This window comes from Triticum aestivum, chromosome 3B (assembly GCF_018294505.1).
Source record: "Triticum aestivum cultivar Chinese Spring chromosome 3B, IWGSC CS RefSeq v2.1, whole genome shotgun sequence".
Classification (NCBI taxonomy): domain Eukaryota; kingdom Viridiplantae; phylum Streptophyta; class Magnoliopsida; order Poales; family Poaceae; genus Triticum; species Triticum aestivum.
In genome coordinates this window covers 622939357-622961676 of record NC_057801.1, presented here as the reverse complement: position 1 = coordinate 622961676, position 22320 = coordinate 622939357, and positions in this window count along the sequence as shown.

The window sequence follows — 22320 nt, the reverse complement described above, 5'->3', positions numbered from 1 at the left end:
GGCTACGGCGAGGGGGTGGCGGCGATGGCGTCGGCCATGGCTGGGGTGTGCGAGGGGGAGGAGCTGGAGAGGAGAGGGGGTGTCTGGGGGGTTCGGGGGAGAGAGGGACGCTGATCCACGGCGTTAGCCGGGTGAGGGAGGCGGCGAGGCGGCGAGCAGCTGGTGGCGAGCTGCGGTGCCGCCGCCGAGCACCTTGGCTGCCTGCCTGGCGAGCCAAGCAGCTTGCTGGAGCGGTGGCCGGGCTGGGCCGGCCAGGTGGGCTGGCTGGTGGGCCTGCGGTGGCGCCAGGTAAGTTTCCCCTTTTTTCTGTTTCTGTTTTCTTTTTTTAATATATCTGCAACTTTGTTGAATTTAATAAAATACCTAGGCAACTTCAAAAATCACCAAATTACTCCTAGTCCATAGTTGGATTATTTCCAACATGAAACATTTTAGTTTGGAGGTATTTGAGCATTTAAATATTTTATATAATTTTAAATGCCCAAATTCAAATATTTATGATTTAATTCAAAAACCCTAAGATGGCCTAGGAAAATGTGCACCACTTTTGGCAGGGGTTCTGAACCAAGACAAAAATGATGGGCATTTTAGAAGGGCATTTCAGGTTCATTGAAAAAGTTTTTAGTAAACCCTAGTTGGTTTCAGAGGGGACTGGGGGTTCTGTCATCCCCATTTCAAGTTTCTGATGAAAAAGTAAACATGATGCAACACTCTAATGCATGACTAGCTAGGGTGTGACAACCTACCTAACCACCTAAGCCTCCAGTCCAGGTTTATCGCCTATCCAGGTTCCATCCGCAGGGAGTCCGGCCGAGGTTTCCCATACGGCCCCGAACGATGTGAACAGGGTTCCCGAGATACCTAACGGGTATTCGGTACACCGTGCCACGTACCTACCGCATCACAGCCCACCCCTACGGTCAGCGCTGTCCACGGCCTCCAGTAGGCTACAAACACCAGAAACTACTTGCACCTCCTGGACGGAGAACTAGGGTGAATAAGAAGCCGAGAGGGTCCATTGGTTTCGGGCCCAATGCATGGTAGTAGCTGATTCTTAAATCACACATACAGATCTCAGTGCTTAAGGTCGGCTTCAATGAAACAACCCACCATGTACTCCTACATGGCCTCTCATCGATACCTTTACCAAATCATGTTCACCACACCACTCTCATTACCGACATAAACATTTCACTCTAGCCCATCACCCAGATGAACCAGACCTGACACGACTCTAAGCATAGCAGGCATAGCAAGGTAGGAACAACACATACATATGGCTCAAACAACTCCTACACATGCTAGTGGGTTTCATCTAGTTACTGTGGCAATGACAGGTCATGCAGAGGAAATGGGTTCAACTACCGTAGCACACAGCAGTTTGAAACGTGTTGTCTTAATGCAGTAAAAGAGAGCAGGAGCGAGAACATGGGATTGTATCGATATGATCAAATGGTTGGTTGCTTGCCTGATGGTTCGATGCACTGATACGGTTCTTCGTTAGGGTAATCACGGTACTCCTCGGAGGCAGAACCTGTCGCAAAGTACACCGATACACAACCATCACCAAACAATGTGCAACAATATGATGCATGCATGAAACATGGCAATATGAGTGTGTTGGGCTAATGCAACTAAAGCCAGAAGGGTTTGAACAAATTTGAATCAAAGATTCAAATTTCAAACTCAAACATGGCCTTTTTAAGTGCTTTTCCTTGTTCTGCTTAAAACATCAATTTAACTTGTTTGATCATGCATGAAAATAGTACAGATGGATAGATTGGATTTTTCTGATCATTTTTCATATATAATTTGTCCAATTTGGAGTTACAGAATAAAAGTTATGAATTTTTGAAGTTTAAATAATATTCTAGAATTTCCTGATTTAATTTAAATCCAGAAATATGATTATTGCGCCAGCATGACGTCAGTGGTCAACTGCGGCTGGCTGAGGTCAAACCTGACGTGTGGGGCCCACACGTCAGTGACAGGGGGGGTTAAACCGAGTTAAATTAATCCTAATTACTAATTAGGGGCGCTGGGGCCCACTGGTCAGTGTCAGGGGGTTAACTAACAGTGGTTAGCGCTAATCCTAATTAGCTACAGGGCTGGGCCCACCTGTCAGGGACTCAGGGGGGGTCCTGCCGTGGTCAAAGTGGGTCAAACCCACCGGCGACGTGACGCCCGCGAGGCCCGAGACGGCGGCGCGATGCGGGATCGCGCTACAGGGCACGGGCGAGGCTGTGCTTGGGCTCGTTGGAGAGCCCTTGCTCCCGCGCGTCGAACGGTGGTGGTGGCCGGGCCTGAGGTGGCCGGAGTCGTCGACGGCGAGCTCGTGAGTGGCGGCCGGAGTTCGGGTGCGGTCGGAGTCGGCGTTGCAGGGTGTTTGGGGAGGCGTTGGTGCGTGCTGTGTGCTCCTAGTGAGGCGTGGAGCACGATAGTGTGCTCGGTTGGGCGCTACGGTGACCGTGGCCACGACGGCGACATCGCCGGCGGCGTGGAGGTCTCGACCAAGGTGGGGCTAAGGCCTAGAGGTCGAAAGAGACCCGGGAAGAAGGGGGAAACGACTCGGGGGCTCACCGCGGTTGCAGTGGGCGTCGAAGCGGGCTCGGGGACGCGCTGGAGACGGCGAATTCGTCGGCGACGGTGGTCGGAGCCCGAAGAGGGGAACGGCGGCGTGACGGCGATGCAGAGCTTCTGGAGACCCGTGGAGCGGTGGGGAGGAAGAGGAGGTCGAGGCGGAGCTCCTGAGCTAGTCGGGGGAGTGAGGGGTGGCCGGAGATGGCTGCTATGGCGAACGGCGGCGACGGTGGTGTTCGGCCGTGAGAGAGAGAGAGAGCGAGGGAGAGGAGGGGAGAGCCGGGGGAGAGTGAGAGAGAGCAGGGGGGGAGGCGTGGCGTCGTCCAGGGCAACGAGCGAGGAGGGGAGGGCAGGCAAGCAGGGAGAGAGGTGGCGTGGCGCGGTGGCGGGCGCGCGCGCCGGCCACACTCCCCTCCCTCTGTCGGGACGAAGACGACAGAGGAGGGAGGCGGGCTGGGCCGCCTGCTGGCTGGGCCGGCCAGCTGGATGGGCTGCACAGGGAGGAGCCCAGGTAAGCTTCTCCCTTTTATTTCTTTTCTGTTTTCTAATTTCTGACATTTGTTTTGATTTAAATAATATATTAAATCATTTATTTAACTTATGCCAATTTTTGCAGGGGCTAGATATATTATTCCAGAGCTCCTTTAGAAATGGCATAATATTTGGACCATATTTCATATTTATAGAAATATATTTTCAATGCAAATATTTATGCCTTAATTCCAAATGCCCAAAATAAATGTCCATGAGCCACTAAAAATATTGGTTTGATTTTTATCTCTGTCCAATATTTTCAGAGAGCAACTTGAGCATTTCCTTGGACCCTTTTGGAGAAATTTTTATTTGGATCATTTTCAAAATGATTCTGAGGGTTTCACAGATCCCCATTTCAATTTAAATGGAATTTTAAACATGATGCACACACTCTAATGCATGACTAGCTAGGGTGTGACACGACAGGGCACTGGCCCGCGAGGTGAGTGCACGCTACGCCGGCAGCTAGCACGCCGCGCACTACCGCAGTACGGCCTAGATGCCCTACGAGCTAGACATCGCCGGTGGAGAAAGCGCGGGAAAGCGCGCGGGAGAGAGGAAGAAGAGAGAGCCACAGGTAGAGGAAGAGACCGACAGTGGGCCCCGGGTCCACCTGTCAGCCACAGAGAGCACTGTGCTCTCGGGTACGACCAGCGTATTTTTTGTAATTTAGAAGTTTATTCTAAATTTCCTGTAACCAATAGTAGAATTTTACCGTAAAATTTTTCCACGCAATGCCAGCATGACACACTGTAGTTTTGCACCACTTATTGCCACTCACTGTAGACACATCTTAATTGCATAAGTAGGATGGTTATTTTTGTAATGGTAGGAGTAGATTTTTTTTTCAAAACAGCCTTAGCCTATCTCGAGGACAAGATTTTTTTTCTTAAGGGGGGTAGTGTTGTAACACCCCAAAAATTTAACCATGATTTGTTCATTAAAATGTTGTGAGGAGATTAAAATTTTCACTTTCTGGATTTTTTTTATTTCAGAACCCCTCTTTTCTTTAATATTGTGAAGTTTTTACCTCAAGAGAAAACCTTCCAAAAATATTATTGGACTTGTATACCCTCTCAAGAAAAACAATTATTTTATCAGTGGACTTATTTGCATAATTGTTTTTCCTGAGCTTTATTCTTTTAAGATGATTTTTCATAAGTTTTAGGGCCTCTTTTGCACTTCAACCATTTGGTAAATGCATTTAAAACTTTCACCAAAATTTGGGGATGTCATGTGATGTTTTTAAATCACTCTGATGCAAAAATATCTTTTATTCATTGGAGATTTTAAGCTCTACCCCTAGTTTTCAAAACTGGTCCAGTTGGTAAAATTTCACTACAACCTATTTAATTTTTTCTTTAAAACTTCCACTAAAATTAGGGGATGTTAGTAGGAGTATTTTATTCAACTTTATGGAAAAACCCATGAGTGTTCTTTGAAAACTTTGAGCAAATCATCCTCTTCTGCTCTCTGAACTAGATTGGTTTTTTCTACTGCAACCCTAATTTATTTTGCTCTAGTGCCCATGAGCTTTTTCCTGCTCATAGTCCTCTCTGCCAAACCCTTAAGTCCAGGAGAATGGACCCATTGGAACATTTTTAGTTCATGAAATAATAGCCTTTAGTTTCTGCCCAAATTGGTTTTTCTCAAAAACTTGCACTAGCAATTTTCTGGTTTTGACAAACTAACCTTGCCACCCTCTTTAGCATCTAAAGAGACACTGGTCTGGAGTTTTTGGCCATCCCAAGAGTTGCGTAGATGCCCTTAACATTTTGTCAAGCACCTTGTGTGCATGGTCAGATTGGACATAATTTTTAGTTTGCACACTAGACCTGGTTGCTTTGTCTAACCACCTTGTCCACTAAGCTCCTAGCTAACCCTCACCCAGGCCTGTTAACTACCAGCATCATCTGAGCTCTCTAACACGCGCTGGCATTTCATCAAGCGCCTAGCATGCGTGCGCTGGGTGCACCCAGAGCGCACATTTTGCCGCGTCCCACTGCCGCCTCCCCGCGCACGTCGCCGCCACGTTGCCCTGCAACTACAGAATGGCGGTTCACTGGCGTTCTTATCCACAGCTGCGGAACCGACCTAGTCGCTCTATAAAAGGAACCCCCGAGCTCGTCCGACCCTCGGGCAACCTCGTACTATCCCACTAGTGCGCCCCACGGCCAGCAAGCGACGGCGGGAAGCCTTCTTCCTCGCCTCCGGCCGGTTCGGCCGCCGCCACTCTCCGGTTCAGTTTGTCGCGAGCAGGCCCTTCCCCGTCCATCCAGCGCCACCACCCGACTCCACTTGGTCTTGCGGAGCCGCCCAAACCCTCAGCTTCGACGGAGAGCCACCATAGCCCGGACCCCCAAATCCTCCCGAAGCCACCTCCGTCGCGGAGCTCGTCGCTGGCGACTCCCTTCGTCCCCAGCAGCCTGTCGACCACCGGGAGGACCGCCCTGGACTGGCGGATCCATCCCCATCCTCAGAACCCCGCAGGGAACTGCTGTTCGTCGACGGTGATCGCCGGAGTCCCGCCTCCGCTCGGGCAGAGGAGAAAGGAGGGAGAGGCGACTGGTCAAGCCTGACTAGTGGGCCCCATGGACCCACTATCAGTGACCCACGAGCCGGTCCACGCTGGCGTAAGTGGAGACGTAAACCCAGAGTGCGCCTTCGACGTGTTTTTATGGCGAAACGTTTTTCTTTTTCTGTTTTATTTAAAAATAGAAATTTGACTAAACTTTGACTCGCTATAACTTTTTAAATATAACTCCAAATGAGTTGATTCTTTTTCCTACTTCTCTCAAATTTCACCTAGATTATTTTAAGACTTATTTCAAAAATAATTAGGAAAACTTTTGGTGCTGTTTTTTAAGTTTGTGTTGATTTGAATATTTTCAAAAATAGGATTTTTGGAGAAGAAGGCAACTTTCAAAAGTGCACCCCCTCTTGCATACTCTTGAAGGCAAGCATTCTAAACCCAGGCATAATATGTTTGTGTGTTGTTTGATATTGTCACAAGACCACCGTGACATGGAGCAATCGTTATTTTATGTGATGATACGACCTTACACATGAATGCATAATGAATATCCCTTGCTGTTGAAAATGGTCATGCTTGTGATAGTAGTCATCCTCGTATGCCTTTCATGCCTACTGGAAGGAAGCCAGGAAAGTATCTGTCTTGGGTAGACATGAGCTTGTCCCTAGTTCCTCATCGAGACGGTTGTGTCCGGTAAGGCATGATGAGGTATGATGAGTGGTGATTCTATCTGTTGGTTGAGATATATTTGTCATGCTAATCATGCAGGGAATACTTAAACCTCCTGAGTCGACCGTAGATCGAGTCTTGTTCCAGTAACCCCCATACTTGTTTTATACTACCACTGGTCCCTGCCGTAGGTAGGGTACGGTTTAGTAAGTTGTCAACCCCTTTCTAGCACACACCGTACAGAGAGGCCATGGTGGAAGATACCGGCTGCATCCGGTAGGCATGCCACCTGGTCCGAGGGCATGGGTGTTTCCGGTTGTAGCCGAGAGGGTAGCTCCCCTAGTTGGCATGCGATATAAATTTTGTGATCCCATGCTAATCGAGGTTGTAGCCTCCCCACTTAGAGTTTTGCTTAACGAGTGTCATGGGTGATTCCAGACACCGGTAAGTCAGGCTGGTGTGTGCGGTCAGGTGTGTTTTCCATTAAAAGACCGTAGAAGGAATTAGTCCCGATGGACTAACGGAATTCGTTACTCGTGGGTAAAGAGTACACCCTCTGCAGAGATTATCTCTATTCGAATAGCCGTATCCATGGTTAAGGACTACAGTCTGGGATGGGTCAAGTGTCGGTCTTAGTATCGGTCTTTGAAGGAAAAACTGCTGAACCAGAACATTGATTATGGCATGTGCACTATAGATGGGATGGACACTAATGGCGCACCTGTCAGGTGGTGCGCCATTAGTGTGGAAGACACTAATGGCGCACCAGCCACAAGGTGCGCCACTAGTAACAATTTTTTTTATTTTTCCAAACATTCTAATGGCGCACCGTGGCACAGTGCACCATTACTTGTTTCCACTAGTAATGGCGCACTGTGCCACGGTGCGCCATTAGAATATACATTTTTTTTATTTTTTTTGCAAAACTTCTAATGGCGCACCGGAAACAGGTGCGCCATTAGTAACCAGGGTTGACCCCCCGCTCCACCGGCCGCCGCCGCCGACCCCCGGCCCGCACCCTTCCCCACTCCAGCGCCGCCGCCGACCCCCCGCACCCTCCCCCACTCCACCGCCGCTGACGCCCCACCGCACCCTCCCCCGCTCCACCGGCCGCCACCGCCGACCCCCGGCCCGCACCCTCCCCCGCTCCACCGCCGTTGCCGACCCCCCGCACCCTCCCCCACTCCACCGCCGCCGACGTCCCACCGCACCCTCCCCGCTCCACCGGTCGCTGCCGCTGACCCCCGGCCCGCACCCTCCCCCACTCCACCGCCGCCGACGACCACCCGCACCCTCCCCCACTCCACCGCCGCTGACGTCCTACCGCACCCTCCCCCGCTCCACCGGCCGCCGCCCCCGACCCCCGGCCCGCATCCTCCCCCACTCCACCGCCGCCGACGACCATCCGCACCCTCCCCCACTCCACCGCCGCTGACGTCCCACCGCACCCTCCCCCGCTCCACCGGCCGCCACCGCTGACCCCCGGCCCGCACCCTCCCCCACACCACCGCCACCGACGACCACCCAGACCCTCCCCCACTCCACCGCTGCCGACGTCCCACTGCACCCTCCCCCGCTCCATCGGCCGCCGCCGCCGACCCCCGGCCCGCACCCTCCCCCACTCCACCGCCGCCACCGACCATCCGCACCCTCTCCCTCGCACCCTCCTCGGCCTGCTCCACCGTCACAAATGAATGCAACTAAAATTGCTAAAAAAACAAATTTGATTATATTTTCAAATAACAAATTTGATGATATTTTGAAATAATAAATTTGATGATATTTTTTAATATTCATAAAAATTTTCAAATAACAAATTTGATGATATTTAAAAAAAATTATTACTATTTTTATAAAAAAGTATTACTGTTATGATTTAAACAAGTTTGAACATATTGAAACACAAATAAATATCAAACGGCATTTTAAATGCATAAATACAAAAAATGGGAAGCCTGGGAATCGTACCTAGGACCTCCTCGTGTGTGTGCTGCGTGCTGACTAGTCGAGCTAGTGGGCTTGTTCTGATGGAGTGGGGGTTATGTGTAATATAACCTGACCTGTCGGGCTTGTAAATTCTAATGGCGCACCGGGGCGGGGTGCACCAATAGAATGGTTGTACTTATGGCGCACTAGGGGTGTGGTGCGCCATTAGATCCCTCCCCCCAGTTCACCTGTTCCCCTCGCAATGTTGCCTCCCTCCCTCCCTCGCAAGATCCACTCGACCCAACCGTACGCTGCCGCCCCCTTGCTTCACCCCCTCCGTCTGCCGCGCCAGCACGCTGTCGGCGACGCCGCCGCCGCTGTGGTCTTGCGCTGCCCCGACGCCGTCGCCCCGACCCCCGCGGGACTCCACCCCCGCCACCCCCACGCCCCATGAACGGGATCGACCGAGCATGCGTCGCCCGCTCCTCTCCTCTCCTCCTCCCTCCGACGAGCGAGGGCCTCCTCCGGCCCCTGCAGCAGCCGTCGAGCGCGGCCCCAACGCGCCCACCCCGCCTGCCCCTGTCGTCCTCCGCCACCGGCCCCTGCTCTCTTTCGACCGCGGCGAGCGAGGACCCGGACGAGCTCGGACCCCGACCCTGACCCCTTCGCCGACCCCGACCCCAACCCCTCCAGCGACCAGGTACCTCTCCTCCTTCCTCCTTCCTCCCTCTCTCCACCATTCCCCTTTCCTTCCAACCGATGCTCCAAACTGAATGTATTGGCAGTGTGTTAACTGAATTTTCACACTGCATTTTTGTAACTAGGGTTTATCTTGGGTAGGACCAGGAGATGTCTAGGGACAATATTTTGGCCATATGGTTAACACACTAAATTTTTGTTTTTGTCTTCTGAGATAGCTAACGGTTCATTCCAGTCTTTTGACATAGCTAACAAAAAGAAGAATAACAACGGTGAGGCAAAACCTAGTTACACCAAAACTATACTAGAGTAGTATTTCTTAATGATACAAGTTGATGAATAATGTAGCAACGTGAGTGTATGATGTATTGCCATCCATTCACTGAATTTTTTTGACAGTGTGCTAACTGAATTTTTTTGACAGTGTGTTAACTAGTCACTTATCTTCATTTCAAAGCCCAAGTTGCAGACCTTTAGATTGACAGCTGGACAGAAGGTATCTTCTACTACATTTGGAGTATGGTTCTGGCTCACACTGTAGTTGTAATTCTACTATAAATTTGCACTATAAATCTATTGAAATTATACTGTTAATACACTTCAATTACATGTCTACTGTATTTACCTCCTCTTCTATACCTTGTACTAGAAGTCAGCAAAAGAATATCAGTTCTACTTTGCCCCCTAGTAGATCTGGTAGAGTAAGAAACTACCCTTATAATGATGCTTTTCTCTAGAAAAAATGATCCTGGATTTTTTATGGTATTCTTTGTGGTATTAAGATGGAAACTTGGGATACTATTTCTGTTAGGAGATGGTGTTATATTAAGATGCATATATTGTTATGTTACACAAATTGTATCATCTTGCCACTTAAGTCAGCCTTCCCTTTAAGCAGAAAATTCAGTTAGAAGCTACTGTTAGGAGCTACTGTCAAAAACTTGAGCTACTGTCAAAAAATACAGTTATGGCATCTAGAATTATGTCAGTTTTGTTTTGTAACTAGAAGACCAAAGTGTTAGGAATTATGTCCAAACTGTAGTTTTCAGTATTCTGTCCAAACTGAAAACTGTTAAAAAGCATGATGTTTCTTGGATTTCTATAATGATGATGATGATGGAACATATGGTCTTGGATTTTTGTAATGATGATGGAACATTATAAAGCATTGTACTCCAGTGTGTATGAAGGATACAAAAAATTTAGCAACTTCTCTGATTTTATAAAGTAGTTCTTATATGGGTGAAACTTCACTTGTTTTTAGGCTAGTGCAGGGTGTTGCTTTATTGTGATGCCTCTGAATTACTTGTGATCACATTGAGAAAGACTTGCAAAGATGATGATCATCTTTTACAGAAAACAATTTCTGTAAACACGTCAGTAACTTTGCTAGTTTGCTGGGTTTTGTCTCCGACCATTGTGTCGTGATGAATTTGCAAGTACCCCGAGAGGCCCTTGAGTTTGTCAGAATGTCGATTAACTTCCGTTCCGGCAAATTCGGGTACTCCATATGTCCTATTTTCGGCAAAGGTCATGCTGAAATTTTCCGTGAATTTGAGCATGACTTTGCTAAAAATCTGACATATGGGGTACTTGCTACTAATGCATGGGCCGGGGTATCTTAGTACTTAGTTCAGTAGGATCAACTGCCCCTTTATTCTTGCTGCATTAAACCATAGGTGGCAATAGAGCCAAGTGATTAGTGCCAAGTGATTAGGCCCAACCTAGGGTGCCTCGGCATTGATAAACCCTAAATGATGAAAACTTAACTTAGCATTTAGCTTTTAGGATGCCTCGGCGTTGCCAAACCCTAAATGATAAAAACTTAGCTTTTAGGATGCCTCGGTGTCGACAAACCCTAAATGATGAGACCATGATCTTGTTCCTTGACAACAACCAACTTTTTAACCAAACTTTTTTCCTATTTAGAGCGAAACATGGCCCACAACGATGAGGCCGGCGGTTCAGGTGGCAAGCAATTCTGGGAGCTGTCCCAGGAGATGGAGGAACAACCTCACCGCTATGAGGACACGTGGAAGACACCGATCCTGACTACACAACCCCTAGTGGCGTCGGGGATGACACCACTGATGGTGCCGCCGAGGATGCCACCACTGATGATGGCGGCGCACGCATAGATGGCAGCCAACCAAAGAAGCAAAGGAAGGACCGGCGCCCGAATGCGCTCTGCACTACCAATGAAGAATTTACTCAAGTGGACTCCGACGGGCATCCAACGGAGCCCAAACATATAGTCAAGGGGTATTTGGTTCAGCTCGGGTGCATTCTCTGGAGCACCGTCTCAATCAACACCGAGAACCTTAGGCATAAGGACCGAGGGAATTTGCGCAACCTCCTCTTCACGAAGCTGCACGAACGATACAAGTTCCCCGCCGAATTTGAAAACACACGCCTCTCAGAGAATAAAGTGAACAGTGCCGCCATCACGAGGATGAGCACGGCCCTATCTACTTGGAGAAGCGCAGTGAAGAGAATGATTGATAAAGGTGATAGTTATGAGAAGATCAAGGCAAAAAATCCTTCGATCAACGAAGATGACTACAAGGAGTTCAAGATCAAGTGCGAGAGCAGTGCAACCTCCGAATCAAGTCAGTGGGGGAAAGAAATGCGGGAGTTGAACTTAGGGGAACACAAACTCGGTCCCGGCGGTTACAGAGTGGCGGAGCCTATATGGGACAAGGAGGACGCGGAGCGTGCCGAGCAAGGCCTACCGCCTCACTTCGAGGAATACAGCAGTGACAAGCAGACCAGGAACTTTGTCAGGTCCCGGTATAAGGAGGACCCGATAACAAAGGAGCTTACCACGGATCCGAAGACCAGTGCGCTTTAGCTTGTTCTGGCGAAGGAGACTGAAAGCAGTAGCGCGGGGTCGTCTCAGAGCACCCCTACTTGGGACAACACTCTAAATAGGGCGTTGAACATAATGAAAAACAAGGATAAGCTCGGTAAGCTGACGTTAGCAGGTCGTGTGGCCGGCAAAGGCTTGTCCACAAAATGGTCGTCATACTATACCGCTAGTGGGAGAAAGGAGAAAAAGACCAGCTCGGAAAGCCAGTTGCGCAAGGTTGAAGAACTCAAGGCACAAGTGGCGTGGATTCCGGAGATTATCCAAGAGCAAGTGCAAGTACAACTAGGGACGACGCTCACCGGCATTATGCCTACCTTGATTCATGGGCTGACGACGTGGATTGCGGGTGGCCAACAGGGGCCGCCCCTGATTCCCAGCTTCACGGCCAGCAACTCGCACAACGTGCAGGCGGCGCCATTGGTGTCATCGTCGGCGGCGGTATTGGTGTCTCCGGCGCCGGCACGGGCATTGGAGCTTAATGCACCCGGGTGTACGCTGGCCGGCACCTCGCCAGCAAGCGGCCCCTCCGTCAGTTGCACGCCCGCCGTTGCCGGTGCCTCGACATTAGCCGAGCTCGATGCCATCATCACGGTATATAATTAAGCCTCTCCGCCGAGGACTTCATCTCCTTTTGCCTTTGACTGGGCATCCCTGACGCCCTACATGTTTTCGCAGGGCGCCGCCGACGTTCCGTGCACTCTCCTGCACTTTGTGAACGAAGAGTTGGTCGATGTCGCCAAGGGCAATATCGTTCAACCGGGCAACCCCATGTTCCATGGTAAACCGATGCCACCCACCATGTATAGGGTTCAACTGGTTCGGGTGCTGCCAGGATGCAACAAGTTGTTACCTACGATTCAACCCGCCAGGGCCGACGAAGAAGATCTGATGACCCTCAGCGCCTGCCTAAGCTGGCCCCTGCATTGGCCGAAGAGACAGATTCGTTTGGGGGCGGGGGACACCACCCCACAGACAAGACCGCCAGTCTTGCCGGCGCCGTGCCATGGCAAGAACGCCACAATGCTACCGGACATGCCGGACATCCCTGTGGCACAGGATCCGGACATGCATATGGCATAGGATTCGGACGACGACGACAACGACGACGGTACATTTACCAACGTCGATAAGTACTTTGCCGAACATGGGTATGGTGACGAGTTCGGCGGGCCTCCTTCTAAAGAACCCAACCAAGACGACCGCGATCTAGCTGGTACGGCGGAGAAATCCAATTGCAACAGGCGTCGTCTGGCGTTCAGTTCTCAGAAGACGCCTCCAGCTCCCGCCTTCACCGAGCCTCAGATAGCTGAGGTGCAAAATATTATCAGCCCCAACACGCTCAAGAAGGCGGTCTGTGAGCAAAACTCGGTCCCATTACAGCAGATAAATAAGAAGGGACGGAAACAAAAGACTGCCAAGGGTGCTGGTGCGAGCCAGCCGGCACCGAGTACGATCCGTGCTCAGGACGGGCCACCTTCACCTTAGGATATCTCGAGGAGGGTGCATGTGGCGGGTAGGGCGATGCTACCAACAAATTTGCTCAATGCTGCAACCGTTGCTATGCGGAGTTTGCATGACAGCGTTCTATCTTTGGAGAAGCGGTGTTTCTCCCAGAAAGATGTGGCATACCCGGTTTTCGTGGCCAAGGTGCCAAAGGGCAAGGGCTTTGTGGATGGCGCCATCGGGGGTACGATCGTCCTGCGGTTTGATGACATCTTTGCTATGTTTAATCTTCATCCGCTGCACTACACCTTCGTTCGGCTGTTTTCACTAAGTATGGAGATGTAGATCATTCGAGACAAGACCCCGGACATCGTGATAGTCGACCCCTTCTACATGTGTGCCAAGATCTTGGGCAGCGTTGGGACCGGCAAGTCGCCAGTTCACACGTTGAAGGCGTCATTCTGGCAAACCCAGATAAGGATAACTTCCTCGTGCCTTACTTTCCCGAGTAAGTCATCCCCTCACCGCCCCGTAACATATGATTTCTTAGATTTCGATCGTTCTTTTTTTTCTAACATTCCGTGTTCTGTGCAGTGACACACATTGCACACTCATCCTCTTAAGCCCGAAATATTCCACGGCCACGTTTTCGACCCGAACCGTGACTCCAAGATAGACTACACAAATATCAAGAAAGTTCTTGATGATTCTCTCCCCGGCTACGCCACATCTGGAGGCACCTTTAAGAAGCCAGTTCGTAGGTACGGCAGGCACGTGTTCACCCACAATACGACGTTCCCCTGCGTCAAGCAGCCGCCTGGCGGTCAGAAGGATGCCTACTACGCCCTTCATCACATGAGAGAGATCGTACGGGACCATAATCACCTTCTACTACCAAATAATGTCAAAGATTGGGCCGCAAGCTTGGCGGCAATCCGGGACGCGGACCTCCGACAAGAATTATTTCGCATCCAGTCGGAGTTTGCAGAAATTATCCATCAAGATGTCCTTCGTACCTCGGGGCAGTTCTACCTCAGAGAGCAACCATCCAAAAGTGAGATAGACACAACACTTCAAATGCAGGCTGACAACGCCCGTGACTTCATGACCATCACGAAAGACGGCGGCTTCATCCACGCTCCGGTCCCATGAGTCGAGTCGAAAGTAGTGATGCTATTTGTAGTTCTGAAACATCAATTAGCTCATGTTGTAATTAAACTTTAATGAACTTGTATGTCTCTTTGGTTTGGACAGTCGTTCAACTTAGATGTAATAGATGCTATTTATTAGTAGGACCATGAATCATGCTATTAATGTCTTGCTTTTCTCTTCTGATCCTTTTGTTGCATACTTATATATTGCTTATGTATTGTCTGTTGTCTGGCTTGTGCATAGAGATGCCGTCGTATGTCGTGTACAAGGGTAAGGTTCCCGGAGTCTACGACGACTGGGAGGAGTGTCGGAGACAGGTTCACCGTTTTAGCGGTAACAGTTACAAAGGGTACATCACTAGGGCAGAGCCGGAATCTAGATACGCCCGCTATCTAGCGGGAGAGAGGAGGGAGCGTTGGAGGAACTGGGTGAAGACCAGTTTCATCGCGATGATGCTCATCGTGATGACCGCAACTCTCTTCTATGTGATGGTAGTTTAGATGATCGATATCGACTTGTAATATGAAGACAAACTCGCTGCTCGCGGTCTCCGAGACTTGTAATGTTCTATCTTCGTTCGGTCTTTTGTATTCGGAGACTAATATGATGAATTGTATTCGGAGACTTACCTTCTATTGTATTCGATGAATCTGCTGTTGCTGTGTGGTGCTGTCTATATTCTGTCAAATAATATATTTTGTAACCTGTGAAAAAATCAGAAAAAAAACAAAAAAAACTAATATTAATACTAATGGCGCACCACACACTAATGGTGCACTGTAATAATCACACTAATGGCGCATCATCCACTGGTGCGCCATTATAAAGCCAAAGCACATGGGTACATATGGCCCCCTGGGAAGAATTCTAATGGCGCACCGTAGGCAATTCTAATGGCGCACTACTTGGTGCGCCATTAGAACACGAGATACTAATGGCTCACCAGTTGTGCGCCATTAGAATTTAATTCTAATGGCGTGATGCTAGTGGCGCACCAGTAGTGCGCCATCAGGACGCAAAACTGGTGCGCCACTAGCATGCCTTTTCCTAGTAGTGGTGACATATGATGATTATGATTATTATTATTGTGGACTAACCGTTTATATTATTTGAATTATTGGGTATCCCTGGGATGGTGCTACCTCTTGGATATTCACTGTGATTATTCTCTTATAAGCCCTTTATGTGGTGTCGCTTAGACGCCCGACTGCGGCATGCTTGTCATTTATATTACTTATAAGCCCTTTATGTGGTGTCGCTTAGACGCCCGACTGCGGCATGCTTGTCATTTATATTACTTATAAGCCCTTTATGTCGTGTCGCTCAGACGCCCGATTGTGGCATGCTTGTTATTTAAATTATTTATAAGCCCTTTATGTGGTGTCGCTCAGACGCCCGACTGTGGCATGCTTTAAATCATTATCCTTTCAAGGCGTCGCTTCAGACACCCGATCGGTGCATTCTATTTCTACTCTATTATGGTATATTCAAGTTATGAATAACCTGTCTGTGTGCATCATGGGTTTTATTTTTGTGACTGGCGTTGTGATTATAAAACATTTCTGAGCATGATTATCATCTGATATATTATACCTGTGTTCACAATGTTTGCGAGTACATTCAAAGTACTCACTGGCTTGTCCCTAGCTATTGTCTTTGCCAGATTTCTTGAACGGAGAGGAGCGTTGCGATGACAGCCCCAGAGCCTACGCAATGATGATAGCAGCCTCGCGAAGATAGGAGTTATCCTGGTCAGCTGTTCCTGTGGGAAATGGAGTCCCATAGACGCTGATGTACCACAAAATGCTTCCGCCATCAACCATTAGCAACCTTGTGTTGTACTCATAGGCCAGAATGGTCTTGTACTACATATTATGTATTTTTCTTGGAGCTTCTGTATCAAGTTGGTGTCTCATCAGCTAACAGTAATCCTGGGGCTGGTGAGCACAAGGGCCATTTTCTGGGAAATTAATACCCGGAAAACCGGCCGTTACAGATGCTCTTAGTCGAAACTGCAGCTCGGGCAATGACAGTCTACAGAACTTGAGACCTGAATTTCAGCAGGAGTTCACCAAACTCAACTTGGTGATGGTCACTGAAGGCCAAATTTGGAAATATAGCCCACCCTAATGGAACAGATTAAGAAGGCTCGGCATGGACACCCCAGCATTGAAGGCATAAAAAGAAAAGTGAGTCTGGGCAAGGCCTCAGAATTCGTCATAGACGATAAGGGAATATTATTGAACGGAGACAGACTTTGCGTACCAAATATAGAGGACCTCAAATGGCAAATTCTAGCCGAAGGCCACACCGCTCCATATTCAATCCACCCTGGAGGAACCAAAATGTACAAGGACATTCAGGAAAGATTTTGGTGGCACGGTATGAAGAGGGTTATAGCCACATTCATTGCATGTTGTGATTCATGTCAGCGCATTAAAGCCGAGCACCAAAAACTAGCAGGACTATTGCAGCCAAACAGGATACCTGAGTGGAAATGGGACGAAATTGGAATGGATTTCATTGTCGGACTACCTCGGACACGACATGGAAATGATGCCATTTGGGTCATCACAGATAGATTAACTAAGGTGGCACATTTCATCCCAGTAAAGACAACCCACACCACTCAGAAGCTTGCCAAACTTTATCTCTCTCGTATTGTTTGTCTGCATGGAATTCCAAAGACTATAATATCCGACAGAGGCACTCAATTCGTCTCTAGATTTTGGGATCATTTACAACAAGCTCTGGGAACTCAACTAGTATTCAGTACAACATACCACCCCCAAACTGGAGGGCAAACTGAACGTGTGAACCAAATTCTAGAGGACATGCTAAGAGCATGTGTTCTCACCTATGGAACTAGTTGGGAAGAAAGCTTGACGTATGACGAGTTCGCATACAACAACAGTTACCAAGCCAGTCTACAAATGGCACCTTTTAAAGCCTTGTACGGGCGAAGATGCCGTACCCCATTAAATTGGTAAGAAAGAGGAGACAGTCGTATCTTCGGCCCGACATGCTAAGGGAAGCTGAGGAAAAAGTTAGACTAATCAGGAATCGACTAAATACAGCCCAGAGCTGACAAAAGAGTTATTACGACCAAAAACATCATGAAGTCATCTTTGAACCCGGTGAATATGTGTATCTACGAGTATCTCCTATGAGGGGCCTGCAACGATTCAAAGTTAAAGGAAAACTAGCACCACGGTTTATTGGACCCTTCTGTGTGATTGCACGAAGAGGCACAATGGCCTACCAGCTAGACCTACCCGAAGAACTGTCAGACGTCCACGACGTGTTCCACATCTCATAGTTGAGGAAATGTGTAAGCAACCCAGAAAAGCATGTATCTCACGAGAACATTGACATGCAACCAGACCTCACCTACGCGGAACGACCAATAAAAATATTGGAGGAGTCTGAAAGGAGGACCCATGAGAAAACAATTAGGTTTTTCAAGGTTCAGTGGAGCAATCACACCGAGGATGAAGCAACATGGGAAAGAGAGGATTTTCTACGGACAGAGTACCCACACCTATTTGAGGATCAGCTGAAATCTTGGGGACAAGATTTTTCCTAAGGGGGTAGGTGTTGTAACACTCCAAAAAAAATTGGTTTGATTTTTATTAAATTCTTTATTTGATTTAAGGGAGGTTATTTGAATTTTTCTAAAAGAGGGACTCTCCTTCTCAATTCTTTTTTTACGACAAATATTTTATGAGTCATTCTCAATATTGATTTTTGGTCTTGAGGGTTTTTCAACATGTGTTGGTTCAACACAAATACTCTTGGGTTATTTTACTAACTCTTTTATTAAAAAAGTATTCCTATAATTTCTTTTGGATTTATCCCTCTCCAATCAAAGATCACTCTCTTGCCATGACCTATGTAGAAATATTTTTCTTCCTAGATCCTCATCCCTACTTTGGGTCAAGCCAAGCACCCAATTCCAGCAAGTTTCGGCCTCTTTTATTTTTACCTCAAATCTTTTCTGTAATTTATTTTGGACTCTTGGGATTTAAAAAGGAAGTACCAGATTCCTTGAGCTTTTAAACCCCAAGAAAATTACCCTAGATACTCCTTGGTACCCTCAACCTAGATCCATCAAGATCTGCTGGTCCACAGTTCAAAATTTTCAAAATTTGCTTGCTGCAAGTTTGGACCAGATTTACCATTTTTGGTGAAATTCATTCTTTTTCTCTTCCAAAAATTCTGAGATAATTCAGGTAGTCTCCAGATGCATCAAGACGTCACCTCACCAAGTCCCAGCTCAAGAAAATTTTTCCACATGCCTAAATCATTTTGTCGAATAGCTGGTGTGCACTGTTTCTGTCCAAATTCTGAAATTCAGTGTTTCAGTTCAGAGATAGTGTCGTTTTTGTCAGTCAGCAGCGTCAATCTCGCCAGTGCTCTCGTCGGCTCGTTGCTCACTGCTCCTCCTTCTTATCTAGTGCGCCGCACGGTTGTTTGGCCGGTCGCGGGCATCGGTGGCGACCTGTCGCGTCAGCTCCGGCGTCTTCCATGGTGGCAGAACCGCCCGTGGCGGCCAGCAGGGGCCAGCCCTGCCAAACGGCGCCGTCCAGCACAGCCCGCACCACCAGGAGCCTCCGCGTGGCAGTCCCCTTCTCTGTGCATGCTGCAGAACCGTCGTCGTGGCCTGAGAGGCGCAGAGCGTGCTCTCTGCCGCCGCCGAGCCCGTGAGCTCCATTCCGTCGAAACCGCGGGAGCAGGCCAATTCCGACCAGGTTAGCCGTTGAATGGTACCGGTGAACCAATACGAAGCTGCCCAATCACCTTAACCTCCCATCCAACCTCTGCCTCGCCGTAATCGCTCGCTAGAGCGATCCCGTTCTCGGCAACCGCCTCGGGCCAGCTATAAATAGAGGCCCCGAGCCACCCATCGACCCAGCACCTTACCACCTTTCGGCAGAACCACGCCACGCTCATCAAAGGGCCTCGGGAGGGTCTTCTTCCTCGACTCCGGCCGCCCCGATCCGCTTAGGGCTCCGGCTATATCCCCTTTAGTGGGTGAGGGAGTCCTGGATTAGGGGGTGTCCGGATGGCCGTACTAAGACCTTTGGTCGGACTCCCGGACTATGAAGATACAAGATTGAAGACTCCGTCCCGTGTCCAGATGGGACTTTCCTTGGCGTGGAAGGCAAGCTTGGCGATACGATATGAAGATCTCCTCCCATTGTAACCGACTCTGTGTAACCCTAGCCCTCTCCGGTGTCTATATAAACCGGAGAGTTTTAGTCCATAGGACGAACAACAATCATACCATAGGCTAGCTTCTAGGGTTTAGCCACTCTGATCTCGTGGTAGATCTACTCTTGTACTACCCATATCATCCATATTAATCAAGCAGGAGTAGGGTTTTACCTCCATCGAGAGGGCCCGAACCTGGGTAAAAACATCGTGTCCCTTGTCTCCTGTTACCATCCGCCTAGACGCATAGTTCGGGACCCCCTACCCGAGATCCGCCGGTTTTGACACCGACATTGGTGCTTTCATTGAGAGCTCCGCTGTGTCGTCACCATCAGGAAGGATGTCGCATCCCATCTTTAAAGACGGCGTCGTTGCTAAAGGAGCTTTGGCTATCGGCCAAACTCTCCGGCTAGGCAGGTTTTTGATGACCGCCTGTCCGGCCGCTGTGCCGACGATGACCTCTCGGGCCATCAAAAGCAATCTTCACATTAGCTCGGAGCTTGCCGAGCAGTTAGATCAGATGTAGCTCCTCTCCCTAAACAAGCTCTTGGATCGCATCGCGGCGCTGGGAGTCGCTACTGATTATGACCAGATTGGGCTTAAACCCGATCAAAGAGAGATTGACTCTCCCCAGGTCACCCATCACGTCGAAGTGGTGGGAGACCAATGCGGCGAGTCTTCGCCCGCCCTAAGGACCAGATGTGTCCGGATTCCCGATCCCTCCAAGCCGGACACCCGCGGAGGGGAGGATGTCGCCCAAACCCTGAACCTAAAGTCAGGTAGCAGGCCTGATTCATTGAATAATGTCCAAGAAAGCCAGCTTCCGAATTCGGAAACCGCTTGGCCCCTGAATCTTACATCGGGCAAGGTTTCGGATTTAATTCCACCCACCCACCCAACTATGCGGGATTTATCCCTAATACGGCAAGAGCCCGGAAAAACAGTACACCACTACTGGGCCAGATTCCTCCTGGTTATGAACAGGATACAGGACTGCCGTGAGAAAGAAGCAATTTCACTCTTCTGTAACAACTACACGGACATCGGAATCCTCAACGCCATAAGTCACTGCGAAATTACACGATTCGCTGACTTGACATCCATAGTACGAAAGTATTGTGCGACTGAAAGCGTTCGGAAAACCGAAGATAAATTTTGGGACAATCCGGCCCCGAATATAACACGAGTCCGAAACAAAAGGGAGCATTATCGCCAGGCATCTGAGCCAAACATCAAAAAACAAAAATTCTCTACAGGGTACGGGACCGTACTGGCGGATCCATCCCCACCCTGGACTGGCGGATCCATCCCTGCCCTCAGAACCCCGCGGGGAACCGCCGCTCGTCGACGGCGATCGCCGGAGTCCCGCCTTCGCTAGGGCAGAGGAGAAAGGAGGGAGAGGCGACTGGTCAAACCTGACCAGTGGGCCCCGTGGACCCACTATCAGTGACCCACGAGCCGGTCCACGCTGGCGTAAGTGGAGACGTAACCCCAGAGTACCCTTCAACGTGTTTTTATTTCGAAACATTTTTCTTTTTCTGTTTTATTTAAAAACAGAAATTTGACTAAACTTTGACTGGCTATAACTTTTTAAATATAACTCCAAATGAGTTGATTCTTTTTCCTACCTCTCTCAAATTTCACCTAGATTATTTTAAGATTTATTTCAAAAATAATTAGGAAAAATTTTTGTACTGTTTTTAAAGTTCGTGTTGATTTGAATATTTTCAAAAATAGGATTTTTGGAGAAGAAGGCAACTTTCAAAAGTGCACCCCCCTCTTGCATACTCTTGAATGCAAGCATTCTGAACCCTAGCATAATATGTTTGTGCGTTGTTTGATATGGTCACAACACCACCGTGACATGGAGCAATCGTTATTTTATGTGATGATACGACCTTACACATGAATGCATAATGAATATCCCTTGCTATTGGAAATGGTCATGCTTGTGATAGTAATCATCCTTGTATGCCTTTCATGCCTACTGGAAGGAAGCCGGGAAAGTATATGTCTTGGGTAGACATGAGCTTGTCCCTAGTTCCTCGTCGAGACGGTTGTGTCCGGTAAGGTATGATGAGGTATGATGAGTGGTGATTCTGTCTGTTGGTTGATATATATTTGTCATGCTAATCATGTAGGGAATACTTAAACCTCCTGAGTCGACCGTAGATCGAGTCTTGTTCCAGTAACCCCCATACTTGTTCCGTACTACCACTGGTCCCTACCATAGGTAGGGTACGGTTCAGTAAGTTGTCAACCCCTTTCTAGCACACAACATACAGAGAGGCCATGTTGGAAGATACCGGCTGCATCCGGTAGGCATGCCACCTGGTCCGGGGGCATGGGTGTTTCCGGTTGTAGCCGAGGGGGTAGCTCCCCTAGTTTGCGCGTGATATAAATTTTGTGATCCGATGCTAATCGAGGTTGTAGCCTCCCCACTTAGAGTTTTGCTTAACGAGTGTCATGGGTGATTCCAGACACCGGTAAGTCATGCTGGTGTGTGCGGTCAGGTGTGTTTTCAATTAAAAGACCGTAGACGGAATTAGTCCCGATGGACTGACGGAATCTGTTACTCGTGGGTAAAGAGTACACCCTCTGTAGAGATTATATCTATTCGAATAGCCGTGTCCATGGTTAAGGACTACAGTCTGGGATGGGTCAAGTGTCGGTCTTAGTGTCGGTCTTCAGAGGAAAAACT